The following is a 22,297-nucleotide window of genomic DNA, read 5'->3' on the forward strand; positions in this document are numbered from 1 at the left end:
GAGACAAGACCTAGCTCCGTTGAAATTAAAGCACCACAACTTCCTCCATAGTTGGCAGGATTTGAACCTGTACAGGGAGACCACAACAGATTTCTAGTCCACCACCTTAACCACTCGGCCACAACTACTTGTTTGATGTTGTTAGAGAAAAATACAGTTATCACTTTTTTGTTTGGGTGCAGCAAAATCAAATACTTTATTATTTCTCCAGCAATTGCAATAGAGGGAGGGAGTGCGCTAGGACACTGGGTCGCCCCAGTCCTGGACAGGTCTCTCAACAGGTAAACAATTACAGCAAGCATTTATACCTTTGTTACAGACAATAACAAGCAATAATACAGACAATAATGAGCAACAGCTGCATTTTGTTTATACATGGGCTATCCTGCTATCTTATTTTCCTCACTTCTGGGTGCCAGTCTAAGTATTTGATTATCAGTGCAAGGTCGTGATAACTTCTCATGCAGTTCTTTCCTACTCGCCTCACACTATCCTCGCTTCTACAAATCTTACATCATTAGGGTTACAGCTGGCCTAACTCTTGCTAACAGACTGACATGCATTAAGATCCCCTACAAATCCTTGTCAATTCTTTCCCTTCTTCCACAAGGTGTTGCTCTCACTACACTCCAGTTCTGTTCTCACTGAGTGATCAGTTCCAGTTGTTTCCTCAGACCAGCTTCCACAACACACACACTGCTGTGCCGTTGTGTAAGTGTGTCCATGGCTGAACAGCAAGACTTCCTGCTCCCTTCCCTTCTGGCTGGAGCATGAGGAGAGCATGTTTGTGGTTAATGATGGTGCTGTAGATTGTTGTCCATTTCCTGCCTTGATCATTCAGACAGTCCCTTTCCCATCATATCCCCAGTATATCAGTGATTGCAATAGCAGGGGGCAGGCTATCTCTGGGGCACTGAGCTTTGCTGGGGGTTGGTGGCTCCTGTCTTTCCTCACCCTGGAGTAAACTCAGCTTTTTAATCCATCCTTGATGTTTCAAGGAATAACAACAGATGACCAAAGAAAGAGGTGGACAGGGTGGGTCTCAGGGGAGGGGTAGAGAGGTGTGGGTGGTGGGCAGGTCAGGCCAGGGGAGGGGGCAGAGAGGTGTGGGTGGTGAGCAGGGCCGGTCTCAGGGGAAGGGTCAGAGAGGTGCAAGTGTTGGGCAGGGCTGGTCTTAGGGGAGGAGGCAGAGAGGTGTGAGCGATGGGCAGGGTGGGTCTCAGGGGAGGAGGCAGAGAGGTGCGGGCAATGGGTAGGGTGAGTCTCGGGGGAGGAGGCAGAGAAGTGTGGGCAGGAGGGTCTCAAGGGAGGGATCAGAGAGGTGTGGGCAGGGTAGGTCTCAGGGGAGGGGGCAGAGAGCTGTGGGCAATGGACAGGGCGGGTCTCAGGGGAGGGGGCATAGAGGTGTGGGCGATGGGCAAGGTGAGTCTCAGGGGAGGGGCAGAGAGGTGTGGGCAGCAAGGAGACCTTGGGGCAGGGGGTGGAGAGGTGCGAGGAGGCCTTGGGGGAGGAGAGGAGCGAGTGAAAGGTGGACCAGCAGGCCTCAGCCAAAGAGGAAGAGCAGGGGTGGGAAGTGGACAATTGGGAGTGATGGCAGAGCACAGGTAGGGCCTCAAAGGGAGGAGACTGAGGGAAGGGAGTGGAGTGGGGAAACAGCACCATGGTCTGGGCAGGGCTGCCCACAGGATTCAGGGGGCCTGGGGTAAAACATTTTCAGGGGCCCCTTCCATAAAAAAAAGTTGCAATAATCTAGAATACTATATTCTCATGTGGGCCCCTGCAGGGCCTGGGGCAAATTGCCCCACCTGCCACCCCATTGAGTGGCCCTGCCCTCAGCCTCTTCTCCTAAGTCCTATGCCCCCTAATTATTTTTCGTTGCCCTCCACTAGACTCTCTCCAATTTGTTTCTGTAGTGGGGAGAGGGAGTGCGAAAACTGGATGCAATGCTCCAGATGTGGCCTCACCAGTGCTGAATAGAAGGGAATAATCAAGTCCCTCGATCTGCTTGCAATGCTCCTACTAATCCAGCCCAATATGACCAGTTACACTGGTCTACAATTTTTGAGAAGTCATCTGCTTTAGAGATAAAAATGATATTTATTATGTGTTTTGATGTGCTGAATTCAAATATGACAATTAAAACAACTGATTGGCTACTGTTTCTAAGATATTTAAGTTTTTACATTTTATGTCTATGTATATTGTGTAGATAGTAGAGTTTTAATCATAAATTGTAAACCTGTCTTTTCATGTGTTTATGGTTGCTTTCCATGATAATATTTCACCTGTCCTGTTTATGTAACACTTTAAAAATCAGCAAAAGGGTTATATACATAAAATTTATTATGAAACAAAAGGCAAAAAACTATTCTGTACATAGTTTAGTCCTATTCAGTGTCTACTCGGCGCTTCTTGGCTTGTTTCTTGTATTTATTAAATGGAGCATCTCTTGTCACTTTCCAGCAATAGTTTGCAAGCATTGATGGGCTCCATTTGCCCTGATAGCCTGCCAGGAGATTCCACTGCTGTAGTCTGGAGCCCAATAGCTCTGCCTTACTCTTGGGTAGTTCCAAATCCCTGACAAGGTCATTCAGTTCACCTTGTGTTATGAGGTGTGGTTCAGAGGAGGAGGATGGGAGAAAATGTGGGTCCTGTGACATTGATGGTTCAGGACCAGAAGTTTCATCCTCTTCCTCTTCCTCGTCTGACTCAAGTGAGAAGGATTCTGGTGCATCAGGAACCAGCAGTCCTTCTCCGTGGGGTACTGGGCATATAACTGATGGAATGTTTGGACAATGCACAGTCCACTCTTTCTTCTTTGACACACCTTTCCCAACTGGAGGCACCATGCAGAAGTAACAATTGCTGGTATGATCTGTTGGCTCTCTCCAAATCATTGGCACTGCAAAAGGCATAGATTTCCTTTTCCTGTTCAACCACTGGCCAAGATTTGTTGCACAAGTGTTGCAGCATATGTGTGGGGCCCACCTCTTGTCCTGATTTCCAATTTTGCAGCCAAAAGAAAGGTGATAGGCTTTCTTAACCAGAGTGGTTATACTGCGCTTTTGTGATGCAAAAGTCACTTCACCACAAACACAGCAGAAGTTATCTGCACTCTTCACACAAGTACGAAGCATCTCTGCTCACTTTGGCTAAACAGAAATGTGTCCCTTTGCAAAATCAAACACTGACAAATAAGAGAGCACGACACTGTATGATTTCCAGAGCTGATATAGGGCAATTTGTTCAGCAGAGTGATGTAAGCTTCATTATGATTGCATCCTCCATGACTTCTAGGAATAACATGATGCAATTCATATCATGTATGACACAATACCAGCTTCAGATTGCATCATTCATTGTTTTGCCTAAAAAGCAAGTATTGTCCAAACCCAAACATAGATTTATTCATAGATCCAGTCAAAGATGTATTTTAGTCATTTCTGGTTTAAATTGAGATCCCTTCCCTTTATAACTCACTTATCCTCCGCCATTCCCAAGTCAAGGGTCATATATACTGACCCAATAGCATATCTTGAAAACTAGAGCCAATCAACAATTTTAAGCATCATTTTCGTTCTCAGTGACCCAGAATTAGTAAAGTTGGACTACATTTATTTCAGAAGCATTTTGGCTGCAGAACAGTGTTACCCATATTGAATGCAGACACAGCAATATTTGATAAATTGGTTCCTGTGCATTCAGGAGGTTATTTCTCACCTATTTATAAATAATTGTTAGACCTGAATAAAGATATTGCAGACAAAACCAGGTATGCCAACCTGACCAAAGTCAGGCTAACAGAGGTTTTTGGGTAATTCCTGTCAGGGACTCTAACCCGGATGGCAAAGTTCGTTGTCTGACCACGAGAGAGACAGGCAACACCAGCAAGGTCCGATCAAAAGCTCTTTATTGACAAGTGCATGCATCTATAGAGAGCAGCTCGTCTCCAGAGAGAACCAGCCTGCTCTTTACATCTTAGTATAAGCCTATATAGACAGTTCTGTAGCATCATAAATTATTTACAGGAGCAACCCACCCCCTTCTTTTAACAACTAGAAACTAGACACTTTTAGTATACATGTTTTACAGCATTAGGTGATTAACAATATCTTAGCAAGCACCAGAAGTTAGGAATGTAGGGGAGTTAAAACAGACAGAGAACTGAACTAAGGAGTGAAAACAGAGAGGCTGGGATTTCTTATCAGTTCTTCAAAGGAACTATTCCTAACACTGCACAGTTGGTATTATACCAGGAATGCAGTCTCTTCCTTATCTCACTTTTTCCCAGCACTTGTGAGATATGCTGCTGCTTCTCAGTGTTTTCCACTTAGGAATGTCAGGGACTCTAACCCAGATGGCAAAGTTTGTTGTCTGACCGCGAGAGAGACAGGCAACACAGCAAGGTTTGATCAAAAGCTTTTTATTGACAAGTGCACGCATCAATAGAGAGCAGCTTGTTTATTAAGCCAGAGTGATTAACATAATGAAGATGCTCTAAGTGGAGGGGAGAGAGCTGTCCCGTCCATGTAGTTAACCCATCTCCCTAAGAGGTGGTAGCTATGTCAGTGGGGGAAGCTATGCTGGTGTATGTGCAAGCTGTGGTGTCTACATGTATATATAAAGTTTAATCAAACCTCATTTTTAAAAGCCCTGTGGTCTGGGAATAGAAAAGGAGCTCTCTGAGGCAGAGCCCATCCTTCAAAATCCTTAAGATCACTGACTTGCTTTGGCAAATGTCAGGGGAGTATAGTTCAGTAGTACAGTATTTGGCTGTAAATCAAGTAGTCCTTGGTTCAAATCCAAGTGCCCCCTTACAAACCTACTCCTTCATTAAAAATAATTCCATTTCCAGTATGTTCAGAAGCTCCACTAAATAGGGGTCCCTGAAATGAATGGACATACTTCATGCTTTCCTATGCAAATGCATAAAAACCTAGCAAACATGTTCCTCTGCTGAAATCACTTCCAATCCTATAAGTGTCTAGGCTTGTTTTCGTCAATTCAATAAAGGCACATGAAAACTCATTTGCAGGTCCTTGGCCTCCATAGGCAACAATGTGCAGAAGAACAAGAACCACATCCACTTGGGAGGAATGGACTAGTCTGTATGACATTTGGTAAGTAAGTTGCCATTGGGACTGAAAACTCTACTGGAGGTGGACAGGAGCCTGCTACAAAACTAAAATAACCAAGATTTCCCAAACTCCCTGTAACACATTCAAACCTCTCTTTGCACACACGGTATCAATTGGGGCTCTAATAAATGGCAGCCTTCCTTTAACACAGATCATTGTTCCTTGTAACTTTCAGATGCATCCAAATGGCAGCTGTTTAGAGGTCATGGGCTGCTAGTTCATGAGCAGGAGCAGAGTCTCTGTAAGTTTACCAACCATAGAGCTTGTTATGTCTGCATCTAAGTAAGTGCAGAGTTATTTCAATGGCTCCTACACTGACACCTGCTGCCCTTTCTAGCTGGTTAATTGCACTATTTGGAACCTGCTCCTAAAATTGCACCCTTTCTGAGAGTGAGTCAAAACTGCCCAAGGAAACCCCATTGGGCTTCAAGGGCAGTGCAGGCAAGGACCTCATAGACTCATAGACTCTAGGACTGGAAGGGACCTCAAGAGATCATCGAGTCCAGTCCCCTGCCCTCATGGCAGGACCAAATACTGTCTAGACCATCCCTAATAGACATTTATCTAACCTACTCTTAAATATCTCCAGAGATGGAGATTCCACAACTTCCCTAGGCAATCTATTCCAGTGTTTAACTACCCTGACAGTTAGGAACTTTTTCCTAATGTCCAATCTAAATCTCCCTTGCTGCAGTTTAAGCCCATTGCTTCTTGTTCTATCATTGGAGGCTAAGGTGAACAAGTTTTCTCCCACCTCCTGATGACACCCTTTTAGATACCTGAAAACTGCTATCATGTCCCCTCTCAGTCTTCTCTTTTCCAAACTAAACAATCCCAATTCCTTCAGCCTTCCTTCATAGGTCATGTTTTCAAGACCTTTAATCATTCTTGTTGCTCTTCTCTGGACCCTCTCCAATTTCTCCACATCTTTCTTGAAATGCGGTGCCCAGAACTGGACACAATACTCCAGTTGAGGCCTAACCAGCGCAGAGTAAAGCGGAAGAATGACTTCTTGTGTCTTGTTTACAACACACCTGTTAATGCATCCCAGAATCATGTTTGCTTTTTTTGCAACAGTATCACACTGTTGACTCATATTAAGCTTGTGGTCCACTATGACCCCTAGATCTTTTTCTGCCATACTCCTTCCTAGACAGTCTCTTCCCATTCTGTATGTGTGAAACTGATTGTTCCTTCCTAAGTGGAGCACTTTGCATTTATCTTTATTGAACTTCATCCTGTTTACCTCAGACCATTTCTCCAATTTGTCCAGACCATTTTGAATTTTGACCCTGTCCTCCAAAGCAGTTGCAATCCCTCCCAGTTTGGTATCGTCAACAAACTTAATAAGCGTACTTTCTATGCCAACATCTAAATCGTTGATGAAGATATTGAACAGAACCGGTCCCAAAACAGACCCCTGCGGAACCCCACTCATTATACCTTTCCAGCAGGATTGGGAGCTATTAACAACTACTCTCTGACTACGGTTATCCAGCCAGTTATGCACCCACCTTATAGTAGCCCCATCTAAATTGTACTTTCCTAGCTTATCTATAAGAATATCATGCGAGACTGTATCAAATGCCTTACTAAAGTCTAGATATATCACATCCACCGCTTCTCCCTTATCCACAAGGCTCGTTATCCTATCAAAGAACGCTATCAGATTAGTTTGACACGATTTGTTCTTTACAAATCCATGCTGGCTATTCCCTATCACCTTACCACCTTCCAAGTGTTTGCAGATGATTTCTTTGATTACCTGCTCCATTATCTTCCCTGGCACAGAAGTTAAACTAACTGGTCTGTAGTTTCCTGGGTTGTTTTTATTTCCCTTTTTATAGATGGGCACTATATTTGCCCCCTTCCAGTCTTCTGGAATCTCCCCCATCTCCCATGATTTCCCAAAGATAATAGCTAGAGGCTCAGATATCTCTTCTAATAACTCCTTGAGTATTCTAGGATGCATTTCATCAGGCCCTGGTGACTTGCAGGCATCTAACTTTTCTAAGTGATTTTTTACTTGCTCTTTCCTTATTTTCTCTTCTAAACCTACCCTCTTCCCATAAGCATTCACTCTACTAGACATTCCTTCAGACTTCTCAGTGAAGACCGAAACAAAGAAGTCATTAAGCATCTCTGCCATTTCCAAGTCTCCCGTTACTGTTTTCCCCTCCTCATTGAGCAGTGGGCCTACCCAGTCCTTAGTCTTCCTCTTGCTTCTAATGTATTGATAAAAAGTCTTCTTGTTTCCCTTTATTCCCATAGCTAGTTTGAGTTCATTTTGTGCCTTTGCTTTTCTAATCTTGCCTCTGCATTCCTGTGTTATTTGCCTATATTCATCCTTCGTGATCTGACCTAGTTTCCATTTTTTATATGATGCCTTTTTATTTTGTAGGTCACTCAAGATCTCAAGGGTAAGCCAAGGTGGTCTTTTGCCACATTTTCTATCTTTCCTAACCATCGGAATAACTTGCTTTTGGGCCCTTAATAGCGTCCCTTTGAAAAACTGCCAGCTTTCCTCAGTTGTTTTTCCCCTCAGTCTTAATTCCCATGGGACCTTGCCTATCAGCTCTCTGAGCTTACCAAAATCCGCCTTCCTGAAATCCATTGTCTCTATTTTGCTGTACTCCCTTCTACCCTTCCTTAGAATTGCAAATTCTATGATTTCATGATCACTTTCACCCAAGCTTCCTTCTACTTTCAAATTCTCAACAAGTTCCTCCCTATTTGTTAAAATCAAGTCTAGAACAGCTTCCCCCCTAGTAGCTTTTTCAACTTTCTGAAATAGAAAGTTGTCTGCAATGCAGTCCAGGAACTTATTGGATAGTCTGTGCCCCGCAGTGTTATTTTCCCAACATATATCTGGATAGTTGAAGTCCCCCATCAGCACCAAATCTTGGGCTTTGGATGATTTTGTTAGTTGTTTGAAAAAAGCCTCATCCACCTCTTCCGCCTGATTAGGTGGCCTGTAGTAGACTCCCAGCACGACATCACCTGTGTTTTTTACCCCTTTTAGCCTAACCCAGAGACTCTCCACCCTTCCGTCTCCTATGTCCATCTCCACCTCAGTCCAAGTGTGTTCATTTTTAATATATAAGGCAACACCTCCTCCCTTTTTCCCCTGTCTATCCTTCCTGAGCAAACTATACCCATCCACACCAACATTCCAGTTGTGTGTATTATCCCACCAAGTTTCAGTAATGCCAATAATGTCATAGTTGTATTTATTTATTAGCACTTCCAGTTCTTCCTGCTTATTACCCATACTTCTTGCATTTGTATAAAGGCATCTAAGATACTGGTTTGATCTTGCCTCCAAGCTTTGCCCTGACCCTCCTTCCTCTCTGTCATTACAGCCCGTGCTCCCTCCTGTTTCCAACCCATCTCCCAGCTCTTGTTCCCCACTTACCTGTGGGCTTTGCTCACCTGTCCCCGTCAAACCTAGTTTAAAGCCCTCCTTACTAGGTTAGCCAGTCTGTGCGCAAATAAGGCCTTTCCCCTCTTCGAAAGGTGAACGCCATCTGTTTCTAGCAGTCCTTCCTCAAATAGCATCCCGTGGTCGAGGAAGCCAAAGCCCTCCTGGCGACACCATCTTCGCAACCAGGCATTCACCTCCACGATGCATCTGTCTCTGCCCGGACCCCTACCTTCAACAGGAAGAATCGAAGAGAATACCACCTGTGCTCCAAACTCCTTAACTCGTACTCCCAGAGCCCTGTAGTCACTCTTGATCTGCTCAGCGTCACACCTCGCAGTATCATTTGTGCCCACATGGATGAGTAGCATGGGATAGTAGTCAGAAGGCCGGATAATCCTCGACAAAGCCTCTGTAACATCTTGGATACAGGCCCCTCGCAGGCAGCATATCTCCCGGGATGAACGGTCAGGGCAACAGATGGGTGTCTCCGTCCCCCTCAGCAGAGAGTCTCCAACCACCACTACCCTACGTTTCTTGTCAGTGGTGGCAGCAAACCTCCCAGCCTTAGGGGTACGAGGCTTCACCCCCTTAACTGTTGGGGGTGATTTCTTCTCTCCTGTATCAAGAAGAGCATAATGGTTATCTTTTACCACAACAGGAGGGTTCGCAGCAGCGGTGGAGCACTGCCTGCTGCTAGAAGTAACCAGCTGGCTGTGTCCACCCTGAGCCTCCTCCTCCACTGGTGTGTCAGATACACCCTGAGGCATCTCCTCCTCCACTGGAGTGTTGGTAGTTCTGTCAACTGGGACAGCATCATCAGCTGTCTCCACATGGATACTGTCCAGGAATTGCTCATGGACATGGATGTTCCTCAGCCTGGCCACCTCCTCCTATAGCTCTCCCACCTGCTGCCTGAGAGATTCCACCAGTAGGCACCTTTCACATTGGATGCCACCCCCAGCCTGGATATCAGTAAGTGGAAATTGCAAATTACAGTCTTTGCAAGCCCACACCAGAATCTGGGTAAAAGCATCCATGCTTTGGTGCTCTGTCTGGCTACAGGCGCAGGTGGAGGAGACAGAAGCAGTGCTGGCACAGGTGTTGCGGGTCCTCCTCACCATTGTAAGCCTCTCTCTGTCAAACTCTCTCAAATTCCCATCTACAGCTCCCTGTCCGCTCCTCTCTGTTGTAAACAGAAAGGTTTTCGATGTGGCTCAGGTTATTGGTTCAGGGGACCAATGGGTCACAGATGAGACCGACAAGGGACCCCCCCTCCCTTCCTACTCCCCTTGCAAAACTCCCTGTTAGCAGCTCCTGTTCGCTAAGCTCCCTGGTCGCTTGTGCGCAGCTTTATAAAGCCCGGCCTGAGTGAATGCCCCGCCAACTGGTTAAGGCTCAGCCAATTACCAGAGGCTTCTAGCTTTCAAACCCTCCTAGTAGGTCCACCTCCAACTGCCAGCTACAGCACACGGTCCCTCAAACAAACAAACCAAACAGACTGACAAACACAAGCTCAACACACAGCAAGTAACCCCCAAACACACACACAAACCGAAACACTGCAGACAGTCACTTACCCCACAGATGCTGTATGTGCTCCTCCTTCACCTGGAGAACTCCCTTGCAAAACTCCCCTGATGGGACAGCAGAGAGGTTTCAGCATTCCTTCTTCATGGTAGGATCAGAGGTTGCTATTAGCATGATTGTGGGGTTCTATTCCTGGCTGTGGGAGGAAAGGGTTGTCTAGTGGATTAAAGTAGGGGCCTTGAAATCAAAGAGAAAACATCTCCCTTTTCAGTTTCAATGCACATTGAACAAGAACATAGCTTCTCATCTCTTAAGTTTCAGAGGAGCAGCTATATTAATCTGTGTCCTCAAAAAGTACAGGAGTACATGTGGCACCCCAGAGACTAACCAATTTCTTAGATTCTGTTGCCATCATGTGGCCATTTCATTTCACTTCTTATTGTTAAAAGGTTTGGGTACTTTGCACAGAAACGTTATTTCCTTGGGAGAGATGGAGAAGTGGAAGCGGCATTGATTTAATCCTCTGAAAATTAGATAAGGATTAAAATATTCCCCAGACAGCTCATTCCCAACCATTCTCCCTCACTGCTGCCAGTGAAGTTCAGTTCTGTCCCACGGCCCCAAGAACTGCTGGGTGGAAGTCCTGGGTCTGATGTGCAGTAAGAAAAAAAAAAGATAATGGATGTACCTATCTCCTAGAACTGGAAGGAACCATTGAATCCAGCCCCTTCCTTCATTGGCCAAACCAGACAATCTCTACGTAAAAGAATAAATGGACACAAATCAGATGTCAAGAATTATAACATTCAAAAGCCAGTCGGAGAACACTTCAATCTCCCTGGTTACTCGATTACAAACCTAAAAGTTGCAATATTACAACAAAAAAACTTCAAAAACAGACTCCAACAAGAGATTGCTGAATTGGAATTAATTTGCAAACTGGACACCATTAAATTAGGCTTGAATAAAGAGTGGGAATGGATGGGTCATTACACAAAGTAAAACTATTTCCCCATGTTTATTTGCCCCCTACTGTTACTCACACCTTCCTGTTAACTATTGGAAATGGACCATCCTATCACTGCAAAAAGGATTTTTTCTCCTGCTGATAATAGCTCACCTTAACTGATCGCTCTTTTTATAGTGTGTATGGCAGCATCCATTTTTTCATGTTCTCTGTGTGTAATATATATATATATATATATCCCTTCCTACTGTATTTTGCACTGCATGCATCCAATGAAGTGGGTTTTAGCCCAGGAAAGCTTATGCTCAAATAAATTTGTTCATTTTCTAAGGTGCCACAAGCACTCTTCCTTCTTTTTCCAGATAAATTAATGGAGGTCAAGTCTATGAATGGGTACTAGCCAGGATGGGTAAGGAATGGTGTCCCTAGCCTCTGTTTGTCAGAGGGTGGTGATGGATGGCAAGAGAGAGATCACTTGATCATTACCTGTTAGGTTCAGTTCCTCTGGGGCACCTGGCATTGGCCACTGTTGGCAGATAGGATGTGGGGTTGGATGGACCTTTGGTCTGACCCAGTATGGCCATTCTTATGAAGGGAGGGGCAAAACCCTGTGACAGAGTTTCTGTAGTGTATTGGTTATCATGTTTGCCTAACATGTAGAAGGTCTCTGGTTTGAAACCAGGCAAAAACATGAGGGCTTAATTTTACCAGCTCCTACTGGCCTGTCCCTGCTGTTGTAGGAGCAGCAGTGATTTCTATGCTCAAAAGGTCTGTTATACTTCTCCTGCTCCCACTTTTGTCTCCTCTCCCTCTCTGAATGCCTGTAAAGTGGCTTTTCCCCTCTTGCTCCCTCCTGGACTGCTTGTGGGATGAATGGGCTGGTTGAAGAACAGAAGAGCTCCCAGGTAGACAAGGTGTCTGGGACTCTAATTAGGCAACACTCACACACCCAGAGCATGGACACTGCCCAAGGTGGAGTGAGACCAACCAGATGCAGCCAAGTCATCTCTAGTTGCAGACCATTAGGTGCAGGTCCTTAAAAGGAGAAGGGGCCATGTGCTCAGGAGTTACTCACAAGCTTGTACCTCCAGTGAATACCCTTTGCCCGGACCGCCTGGCCAGTGGTTCTCTGCATTGTATTTCACTGTGTCTCAGGAAGACTTACCTTCATCGCAACATCCATAGCTGCGCTGTGAGACAGTTCCCTTGCAGAATCCTGACATCTCCAGTGCTGTGCCTGTCCTGGGAGCATGAGTATGTAAGTGTGAGTGTGACACTCCCCCTCTCTTCTTCTTTTGAGCTTAGCTGTCAGTATAATAACCCGGCTGCTTTCTGCCAAACTCTGGTGGGTCATTAGTCCTCCCTACGCTTACTAACTAGCCCAATTTTGGGTAACACCTGCGATAAACTCAACCCCAGCAGGATAGAGGGTGGTGAAAGGAGCTGAGAAAAAGCCTTAGCTTCAGTATCTCCCATACGGTCCATGATGGAGCTCTTTTTTAATTCTGGGACTGCATGGTCACCGGTGCTGATCGGCGCTCCACGCTGGGCAAACAGGAAATGAAATTCAAAAGTTCATGGGGCTTTTCCTGTCTTCCTGGTCAGTGCATCCAAGTTCAGATTGCTGTCCAGAGTGGTCACAATGGTGCACTGTGGGATAGTGCCCGGAGGCCAATACCATCGAATTGCAGCCACACTAACTCTAATCCGACATGGCAATACCAATTTCAGGGCTACTCCTCTCATCGGGAGGAGAACAGATATCGGTATTAAGAGCCCTTTATATTGATATAAAGGGCTTTGTTGTGTGGATGGGTGCAGGGTTAATGCGAATTTAATGCTGCTAAATTCAATATAAACACGTAGTGTTGACCAGGCCAGTGAGAGCAGCAGGTTTCCCCTATTGTTTCTTGCACTTGTTTTCTTTACTAGCTTTTTCTCTGCACCAAGTTGCTCTTGTTTCTTGTGAGCCTGGCTAGCTCAGATAGCAGAGTATCAGACTTTTAATCTGAGGGTCCAGGGTTCAAGTCCCTGGGCAGGTGATAAAATATTCACCAAGCTCTTGACGGTCTTTCTGGAGTCCTCTTTGATGTTACTTTTTCTCTTCAGGATTTTCCCTTTCCTCAGAAGGGCCTTTTTGTGTGTGGGTTTGAATGGGCAACTTCCTGACAGCCCCTTTGCCCTTGCAGCCTGGAAGAATAAAGGCCTCTGAGCATATAGCATGTTCCTTCCCTGCACACACACACACATACAAACACACAGAATATCCCTAAGGAACTGGAATTACTTGCTGCCTTCCCCTTTCCTGCTGGATCCCCAAACGAGGATGCTCTTCAGCCTAAACCCATGTCCCCTCTTTTCCCAGTGCCTCTCAATCCCAACCCTTAGTCCCTCTTATGCACACTGTTCCTCACTCCCAACCAGAGCCTACTCCTCTTCACCCTTCTCCTCTGTCCCAACCCACAGCCCCCTCCTAATCCCAGTGCCCCTCAATCCCAACCCACAGCTCCCTCCTTCCCTCTCGCAGCAGGTGCTTCAGACCCCCTCAGGAAAATTTTCTTGCAAGGTTTCATGTATGAATCTGCATGTGGATTTTACGGTATGTTAGCAATATGTTGGGTTGCTTGCCGAAATGATCGCTTTTGCCTGGTGTTGGATTCTCAGTCTCCTTGTTATTGGGGCAGGAGAAATAAAGGCATTGTTATCCTTGTTGTGTGAATCGAGGGCAGCACAACTGTACTTGGCAGACCCCGATTGAGGGACTCACTCTCAATTCAATAGCACTTGCTAGGCAGGGGACAGGGGTTCCAAAGGCAAGTGGGCTGGAGCCTGGGTCCTAATACTAAAATTCAGATGTTAGACCAACTTTAGGATAGGGTGGCTGAGGAGGCATGAGTGAGTCCCTAGACAGCACAGTGAGTATGGTGCCTTCTTATTTTCCCCCTTTTCCACCCAGAGTGGCAGATAAACTCTACAGAGGCACCTCTGGGCTTGCACTGACTAAGGACAACAGCTGTGAGTGGGGTGCAGAGAGGGGCTCATGTTAAGGACTTTTGATTGCTGGACTTATAAACTGTAGGGGGAAGGACACTGCCCAGCTTATTTGGGGGGGTGGGTCTTTTCCTCATGGTTTATGTTTATGTGTTGGGGCTGCAGACATGACCTCTGCTAACCCTGGGCTTACGTTGCAATGCAGACATACTCTGAGAGTGCATCTATACTGTGACAAAATCCCTGTGGCCTGTCTGCCCTGGATGATCTGATTTGGATTCCTGGGGCTCAGACTGGAGCCTAGACTCAGAAACCCTCACCCCTCATGGGGTCTTGGAGGCTGGGCTCAAGCCCAAGGGTCTACACTGTAATTTTATAACCCTGCAGCACAAGCCCCACAAGGATCAATCAGCTGACCCAGTGTTTGAGAATAGTGACTTGGGTGTGTTAATGGCAGTGTAGACATAATGCTAGGCTATGTCCACACTGCAATGAAACACCCAGGGCTGTCTCATGCAAGCTCAGGCTCCCAGCACTTAGGCTGTGGGGTGGTAAATTTGCAGTGTAGACATCTTGGCTCAGGCTGAATACCGGGCTCTGGACCTCACAAGGTTGGGAGGGAGTTTAGCAAGCAAAAAAGGTAAAATGGCAGTGGAGTATTACCGTGAACTCAATGGCATTTCTCCATTGGTCTGTCTGCTTTGAGGCAGGGACAATAACACGTCCTGCTGCATTTGTTATTTCAAAGGGCGGTTTAAGATTTTCATTCTCACACACAGTGCACGAAGCAGAACTCAATCCTCCGTGGAAACTAAATGAGCTGCTCACAGATTCTGGCAGCCACAATGGGCATTTGGTGTGAGAGCCCAGACCTGCCCCTGTCCCAGAGGGTTGGGGTCATCTGCAAAGAGCTTGGAACACTGACCTATCAGCTCTTAACTCCCAAATTTTCAGTAACTCTATTGTCAATGCCTGTGAGTGTAATTTAAACCATGACAACAGCCATACTAGGCTGGACCAAAAGTCTGTCTTCCTCTGTGTTTTGTCCTTTGACAGTAGCCAATACCAGGTGCCCCAAGAGTTACTCAACAAGGCATCACTAGGAGTTGAACCCAGGGTCTCCTGTTTACAAAACAGGGGCTTTAACCAGCTAAGCCATGGTACCTTCCTGCGGCTAAAATACAGTGTCTGCTCACACCTGACTCCCTGCCATCCCCACCGGGGCCTGAGAAGCTTTGCATGTGTTTGGATTCTGCAAAGCAGAGGAGCAGGTGAGGTTTTCCTTGCAAGTTGCGTGTGTGTGAATCTTTGGCCAGGTCTGCACTACAAAGTTATTTCAGCATCATTATATTGCTTAGATGTGTGAAAAACACACAACGCTCCCTCAGTTGGCAGCTTGTGGCTGGTGTATATGCTGCAATGCCACGTCTGGCGACAAAACTGCCCTGTTTTGGTCACAAAATAAAACCACCTCGACAAGAGGCCTAGAGCTTTTTGCAGCAAACTTAAAGTGACAAATTGTCAGTGTAAATGCTGCTAGTTATTATATCGCCATAACTGGCCTCCACCAGTATCCCATAATGCCTGCCGGGAACTCTCCTGCCCTGCATTCCTGCTACAGAGGCTGGGCCCCTCCCCTTTCATAGCTCCAGAAAGTTCTAACAGCTGAGCCGCTATCTATACTGGGATTAGGTTGATAGCACTCCATTGCCAGCCTAAGTAAGGTAATTACACCAACCTAATTTTGTAGTGTAAACCTGTCCAAAGAATCACACACACACCTTGGGAGCAAAACTTCACCTTCTCCTCTGCTTTACAGAAGCCAAACACTAGCAACACTTGTCAGGGCCCAGTGGGGCTTGTCAGAGAGTCAGGTGTGGGCCAAACACAATGTTTTAAATAACAGCAGGCACCATGGCTTAGTTGGTTAAAGTACCTGTTTTGTAAACAGGAGATCCTGGTTTCAACTCCCAGTGGTGCCTTGTGGAGTGGCTTTTAGGGCACCTGGTATTGGCTACTGTCAGAAGACACGATTCAGAGCTAGATGGACCTATGGTTTAAATTACACTCACAGGCACTGACAATAGAGTTACTGAAAGTTTGGGTGTTAAGAGCTGATAGGTCAATGGTCCAGTCCCCTCAATGTGGTTTTACCATTTCCACTTGCTAAACTCCCTCCAAATCTCTATAAAATTACAGTGCAGACATCTGGGCTTGAGGCCCCACTAGGGGTGAGGGTTTCTGAGCCCAGGCTTCAGTGTGAACACAAATATCTGCACCACAGTTTTTAGCCTCTCAGCTTTACATCCATGAGCCCAAGTCAGATGACCCAGGCCAGCCATGCTGCCATCTTTATCCCAGGAGAGATGGACTCTAAGGGTACATCTCCATTGCAATGGAAGCCCAGGTGTGGCACACTGTGCTCAAAGCAGCACCCTGGAAGCCCCATATTCACCATTCTCATATAATGATCATATGATTTGTACAAGTCTGCCTTGTGAGGATGGACACTGCTTGATTCACATCCTAGCAAAGGAGCTTCCTAACAAGCTGGAAGAAACTATGAAAGAAGGGTAGAGACACCATGACTTGGCCTCTCTTCCCCATAACTCAACAGCTGGAAACACACCTGGAGGACAAAGACTGAGCTGAACTGATTCAGAAATCAGAAGAGAATACTAATAATACATCCAAACCGAATTCCCCAACCAGACTAGTATTGGTTTTTCAGCAGGATTCCTGGGCCCAACCTTGTTGGGGTTACAAGGACTCTGCCACACATGAGAGTAGAAAGAGCGTCCTTGGGGTCAGGCAGGCCTCTGGTACAGGCGTGGGGACTCAGATTCTTTCTCTGGCCAGTTGCACCAGGGTCATGTATAAACCAGGGAAGTTCCCCACAATAGCCAGACCAGAACCCCCTGTACTCTTTGCTTCTCTGTCTCTCTTCCCTTCATCTCTGCTGGTCTCCCTCTGAGCTTTCTCAGCACCTAGCCCCACAGCACTTCCTACTAGCCAGAGACTGCATGTTCCAGGCCTGTTCCTGTGGATGTGGCCTCTCTCCTGAGGAAAGGAACCTTTCCAGGAAATGACCATGGCTTCTGGGAATCCCCATGGGGCTGGTGGACAGCACCAGGAATCATTTGGCTCCTGGCACACAAGGCAACTTAAAGCTGAGCACCCAGACAGGGGCTTGAAACCTGGACTTTCAGATTAAGAGCCTGATGTTTTACCAACTGAGCTACCTGGGCTTGTTGAGACCATCTTCACCATTCACCACAAGAGCGAGTAGGTAGGCAAAAGAGAGGCACAAAAAAGTCCCAGGAACCCCTCATGTGGCCTAATGGATAAGGCGTCTGAGTGTGGATCAGAAGATTGAGGGTTTGAGTTCTTTGGTGCTTGTGTTTCTGCAGTTTTACCTTTGTGCTGAAAGTCTTGCTTCCTTCAGGGCTGGAACCTCTTCTTGGCTGCTCAGGCCAGTGCTCTGGCTTCAGCTAGAGCCCCGAGAAGGAGCTGGGGGTTGGGTGTCATAAAGGCTGGGGCATGAGCCCCAAGTGCTTCCAGTCTAGCCTTTGCCCTTCCTGACTTGCCAAAGAAAGTGGGCAGCTACCCGGGCTAGCGTGTGCCCCTCTCCCTATGCTGGGGGGTACTTGCTACATAGCGTCTTCAGAGCCTGGGTGTTTCTCTGCTTCTCGCCAGCTCAGGAAAAGCCTCTTGGGGTAAAATCTCCTGCCCCACTGCAAAAGTGAGCACCTTGAGTGGGACCAGTCAGAGGCCCCACCCTAGGGGCTGGCCCTGCTTTCCTCCCAACTTATGATGTTATCCACAGAGCATTAGCAGCTGCCCCACATGCTGGTGACCTTCAGTGGGTGTTTGGCATGGCAGGGAGCAGCCTGGCTGGGTGTTTTTGTGCTTGTCTGAAGGCCACATATAGGCATCTAGCTCTGACCTCAGTTGCTCTGTGGCTTTTAAGCCTTCCCTTGGAGCTATCAGCACCAGCTGCCTCTGCTTTAGGTGCCCAGAGGAGGAGAGGTATTGTTGGGTCACTTTTACAGACGCCCCTTCCCTGGTACTGCCATTGCTCAGCTATACAGAGGAGTTTTCATCTCTAATCCCTGTCCAGCAGCCCTCTAGCACCATTCCTGAGGGTTGCCCTGTCTCACTTTCTTCCTACCATATTGGGAAAGACAGCTCTCATCATTAAAGGTCAGGTGGGCCAACTAGAGGCAGAAGCCCCTTCTATGTTTTCTTACTGCAGAGCCCAAACTCAGGAACTCACCTTGGGTGCAGACATTGCTATGCTCCCAGAAAACAAACCATCCCTGCATAAACAAAGCCTGCCAAAGCCCAGGATTGAACCAGGGACCTTCAGATCTTCAGTCTAACACTCTCCCAACTGAGCTACTTTGGCAGCTATACAACAGCATTTTGGCCTGTTGCTTCTCTGTCTGGGATGTTTTTGTCAGCAGTTGCACACAGAAAGGACAGGAAAACGAATGGCTGCTTCACACCCTCACTGGAGGAACCCGGCGCCCTTAGCTATGGTGAGTAAGAAGTGTCTGTTGGCTGGCAGGTCCTGTCCCCCAGGAGCTGGAACAGCACCTGCTGCCTCCCCCTCAGCTCCAGGCTCTGGGAAATGCTCATTGCTTGGCTGCATGGGCGGACGCTGCTCCATGCTCTGGAGATCATCTGTATTGCTCTGTCAACCTCCCATCTTCACTATGCCAGTCTGGTAAGGTCCCAAGTGCCCGCTCCGACCTGGCAGCTGAGAGTCTATGCAGACATCAGTGCCTTTGCCAGCCCCACAGGCAGCAGCAGTGACAGCCCTCCCCCCCAGCACTACAGGGGCACTCAATGCACTTCCTGTGGGGAAATGGCTCCTTGACGTCCAGCTGCTAGAGTGAGAGCCAGGAGAGAGCAGTGTCTGGCTCACCGTGCAGGAGAGAAGAGACCTGATGAGTGTGGATCTTCCTCAGTCTCCCCTGCAATGCTGGTCAGTTGTATTGTCACTGTGATAGTTAGCGTTTCCCTTCAGAGCCAGCCCTAGAGGGGTCTGGGGTCTGGGACAAATTCCCCCCTTTCATCCTCAGGCCCTGCCCCCATCCCACCCCACCCCGTCCCATCCCTTCCCATCCTGCACCTTCCTGCCCCATTTCTCTCCCACCCCCACCTCTTCCTGTCCCTGTTCCTCCTCCTCCTGACCCAGCACCTCCTGCACCCCACTGAACAGCTGATCACTGGCAAGTGGGAGGTGCTGAAGGGGAAGAGGAGGAGCTTGTCAGCAAGGCCTGTAGTGGGCGGAGGGCAGGGGAAGCTGGCTGCCAGTGGGTGCTGAGCACCTATTTTTCCTCTGTTGGTTCTGCAGCCCCACAGCTCCCATAGAGTCGCTGACTTGGCTTCTTTTGCACTCTAGAGAGAGGAGCAGAACCAGGGCTGTGGCTGATCTATGGGGCACCAGGTGAGTGGCAGAGGCTTCAGGTGCTGAGAGTTTGCCTGACCCCTCAGGGACACAGTGTGAGGTGCTGCCCCAGGGATCTCAATGAAAGGAGCAGAACAGGATTTACTTGGGGTGGAGAGAGAATTGAGAGTGTCTCAGGGGGTTGTACAGGAGTATTGCCCGGGTTAGAGACTGGCTAAAAGACAGGCCTCGCTGTGAGCAAGACTGGAACCTGCGCAGGGGAACCCTATTGGATTTCAACTCCAACACCTTAACCACTCAGCCATCACATCTGTGAACACAAAACTGCCCGACTGCCAGAGAAACTGGTAAAGAATCACAATGCCCAGGCTTGAAGTCATCCGAACTACAGAATTCCCACCGCAAACCTGGCTCCCAAAGCACAGGGGGGATTTAGGGTTTGTTCTCTTTGCTTAGCCATGTGCAGTCGCACAGAGAGCGCGTTTAAAAGTCTCCCCTCCCACAGAGCGGGAATGGGACATGATTCTCAACTTGAAGCCTGATATAGGGTGACCTGATGTCCCGATTTTATCAGGACTGTCCTGATATTTGCTTGTTTGTCCCGCATCCCGACCGATGTTTGGTCAGGACCCTGGACAAACAAATAATTTTGCCCTCTGCTCCGGCACACAGGCAGAGTCCGGAGGGACACTTGACCCCCGCACCTCGACTCCTCCCCCTCCTTCCCCCATTGGATCCCTCCCCATATCCCGGCCCTGGCCCTGCCCCCAGCCCCACCTCCTCACTGCCCCATTGAATCCCTCCCCAAATCCTCGACCTGGCCCCACGTCTTCCTCTAGCATGCGGCATTCTTCCTCCCTCCCAGGTTTGCACATGGGCCATGGCCATGGTTGGAAGCACAGCTCGGAGGCTGGTCCAGTCCTGCAGCCTGTAGGGCACCTCACTGGGGATGGGGGCAGGGCAGAGCAAGCAGGACCCATGTGGGCGGGGGGTGGAGACACAGGTGGGCCAGACACGCTCCTGCTGGGAGGGGGCCGGGCCCGGCTGCCTGGTTCACCCCTTGCCCGGGAGCTGCAGGAGGGGCCCGGATCATGGCTCGGCTGCAGAGCTTGGAGCCCAGGCTGGGCCCAGGAGCGAGGGGATGGGGGAACTGGGAGTGTAGTGGGGGTTGGAGCCGAGAATTGGTTGGAGATGGGCCTGTGCCACTGCCACTTGGCAGCAGGAGGGGCCCTCTGGCTTTTTTTTTTTGCTCTGTCCCCCACATCCCAATATTTCATCTTTGACATCTGGTCACCCTAGCCTGATGTGAATGAGGATGTCTGGACCAAGGGCCCAGGAACTAGCCTTTGCTAGAGAAACCACTGTCAAGTTTTAGCCAATTAGGACAAGTCAGCAAATAAGAACAACCTCAAGTATCAGTAACTGCTACAGGTTGCAAATTCCTACATGTAGCAGTTTCTGGCACTACTCCTGCGTAGCTCTGCTCCCCGGCTCTTCTCAGGCTCCTGCTTTCTCCTTAGCTCTGCCCCGCTTTGGCCCAGGTAGTTCCAGCTCACATGGAGGATGGGACCCCCTGGCCTGGTGAATCTCTCATTACACTGCCTGGCCTATCAGTGCAGCTAACTTGGAGCTTTGGCCAATCCCCATTGTCCCTGGGGACTGTCAGTCTCAGGGTCCTGATTTCCCATTGATCCTTCCCCCTTCTATTGGTGCTGGGAACTAGCCAACCAACCCCCCCTCCACCCGCGCACCCACACTAAGTTTTAGTAAAGGGCCAAGAAACCCCTTACACAAGCCAGCCTCATGAGGGTCATCGATGTGCAGAGAAGGCAGCACAACCTGGTCCCATGGTGTAATGGGCAGCACTCAGGACTCTGAATCCTGTAATCTGAGTTCAAATCTCAGTGGGATCTTGTGGTAAAGCCCCAGAGCTCACAGTGCTCAACTTCCCTGTCTCCAGCTGTGTAAGAGTGAATCTTTCCTCTCCTGCTTGGTGACTCCAACCTCCTAGAGCCAGGTCTTTGGCTGGGGTGGCCACAATGGGTTAGGGCTCTAGAACTTGCTATCCTGATAGTTGGGATTCTTGATGCTGCACCTGATGTTCACAAGCTTGGCCCTTGTGCTTTCTGCCACACTTTTCCTTTGGCCCACATGGTGCTTGAAGAAAGGAGTGCCAGGGCTGGGATTAATAGTCAGGGCTTGGCAGGAGGGAGGAAGAGTCTCAGGCTGGAGCCCCACACACCTTCCCTCCTCCGGGCACCTAGAGCAGAGACAGCCCAGCTCTATCCCCTGGATACCTCGGCAGAGTAGGTGAATTCATGTAAATACAGTCTGGTCCCAAAGCTTCCCCCCAACCCTGGTCATCACTAGCTGTCAGGGGAGAGCTCATTCACACCTTGCTTACAAATTATCATTTCAAATTCTGAGGTTGGCCAACACTGCCGAAGCCAATGCACCAACATTGTCAGCAAACACAACAGCTGGGTGAGGAAACCCGGCTTTGTCCAGACATTTCAAACCTATTTTACTTTCTCAGGTACAAGTATTTTTCACACATTGTATCTGCTTTTAAAGTGTGTGTTAATGTTTCAATTCCTATTCAAATTTGCAACCACTGACAACATTGGCAGCGCTGCATGTAAGTACCTGACCACTGACGCAGGAGGTGTTGGGGAAATTTGGGGAAGGGGGTGCACAGCCCCCTGGCTCGGGGGCATATAGGGAATGCCCAGTTTCACTGAATTGAGTCTCCTACTGCAGCACCTCAGTAGGTTACATCAGAGAGGAGCTGCAGTGTCTAGGCAGTGGGATGCCTGTGCCTTTAAGATCCCAGC

General features: G+C 48.1%; 3 non-coding genes across 3 annotated transcripts; 2 read left to right on the top strand and 1 right to left on the bottom strand.

Moving 5' to 3' along the window:
• The first annotated feature begins 15,955 nt into the window (after positions 1-15,955).
• TRNAT-UGU (transfer RNA threonine (anticodon UGU)) lies at positions 15,956-16,029 on the top strand. Its single transcript has one exon. It is a non-coding gene; the product is annotated as a tRNA-Thr (tRNA).
• Positions 16,030-18,382: 2,353 nt separating this feature from the next.
• Positions 18,383-18,455, bottom strand: TRNAF-GAA (transfer RNA phenylalanine (anticodon GAA)). Its single transcript has one exon. It is a non-coding gene; the product is annotated as a tRNA-Phe (tRNA).
• Positions 18,456-21,304: 2,849 nt separating this feature from the next.
• Positions 21,305-21,376, top strand: TRNAQ-CUG (transfer RNA glutamine (anticodon CUG)). Its single transcript has one exon. It is a non-coding gene; the product is annotated as a tRNA-Gln (tRNA).
• The last annotated feature ends 921 nt before the right edge of the window (positions 21,377-22,297 follow it).

Source organism: Gopherus flavomarginatus, chromosome 4, assembly GCF_025201925.1.
Source record: "Gopherus flavomarginatus isolate rGopFla2 chromosome 4, rGopFla2.mat.asm, whole genome shotgun sequence".
In the NCBI taxonomy this organism is placed as follows: domain Eukaryota; kingdom Metazoa; phylum Chordata; order Testudines; family Testudinidae; genus Gopherus; species Gopherus flavomarginatus.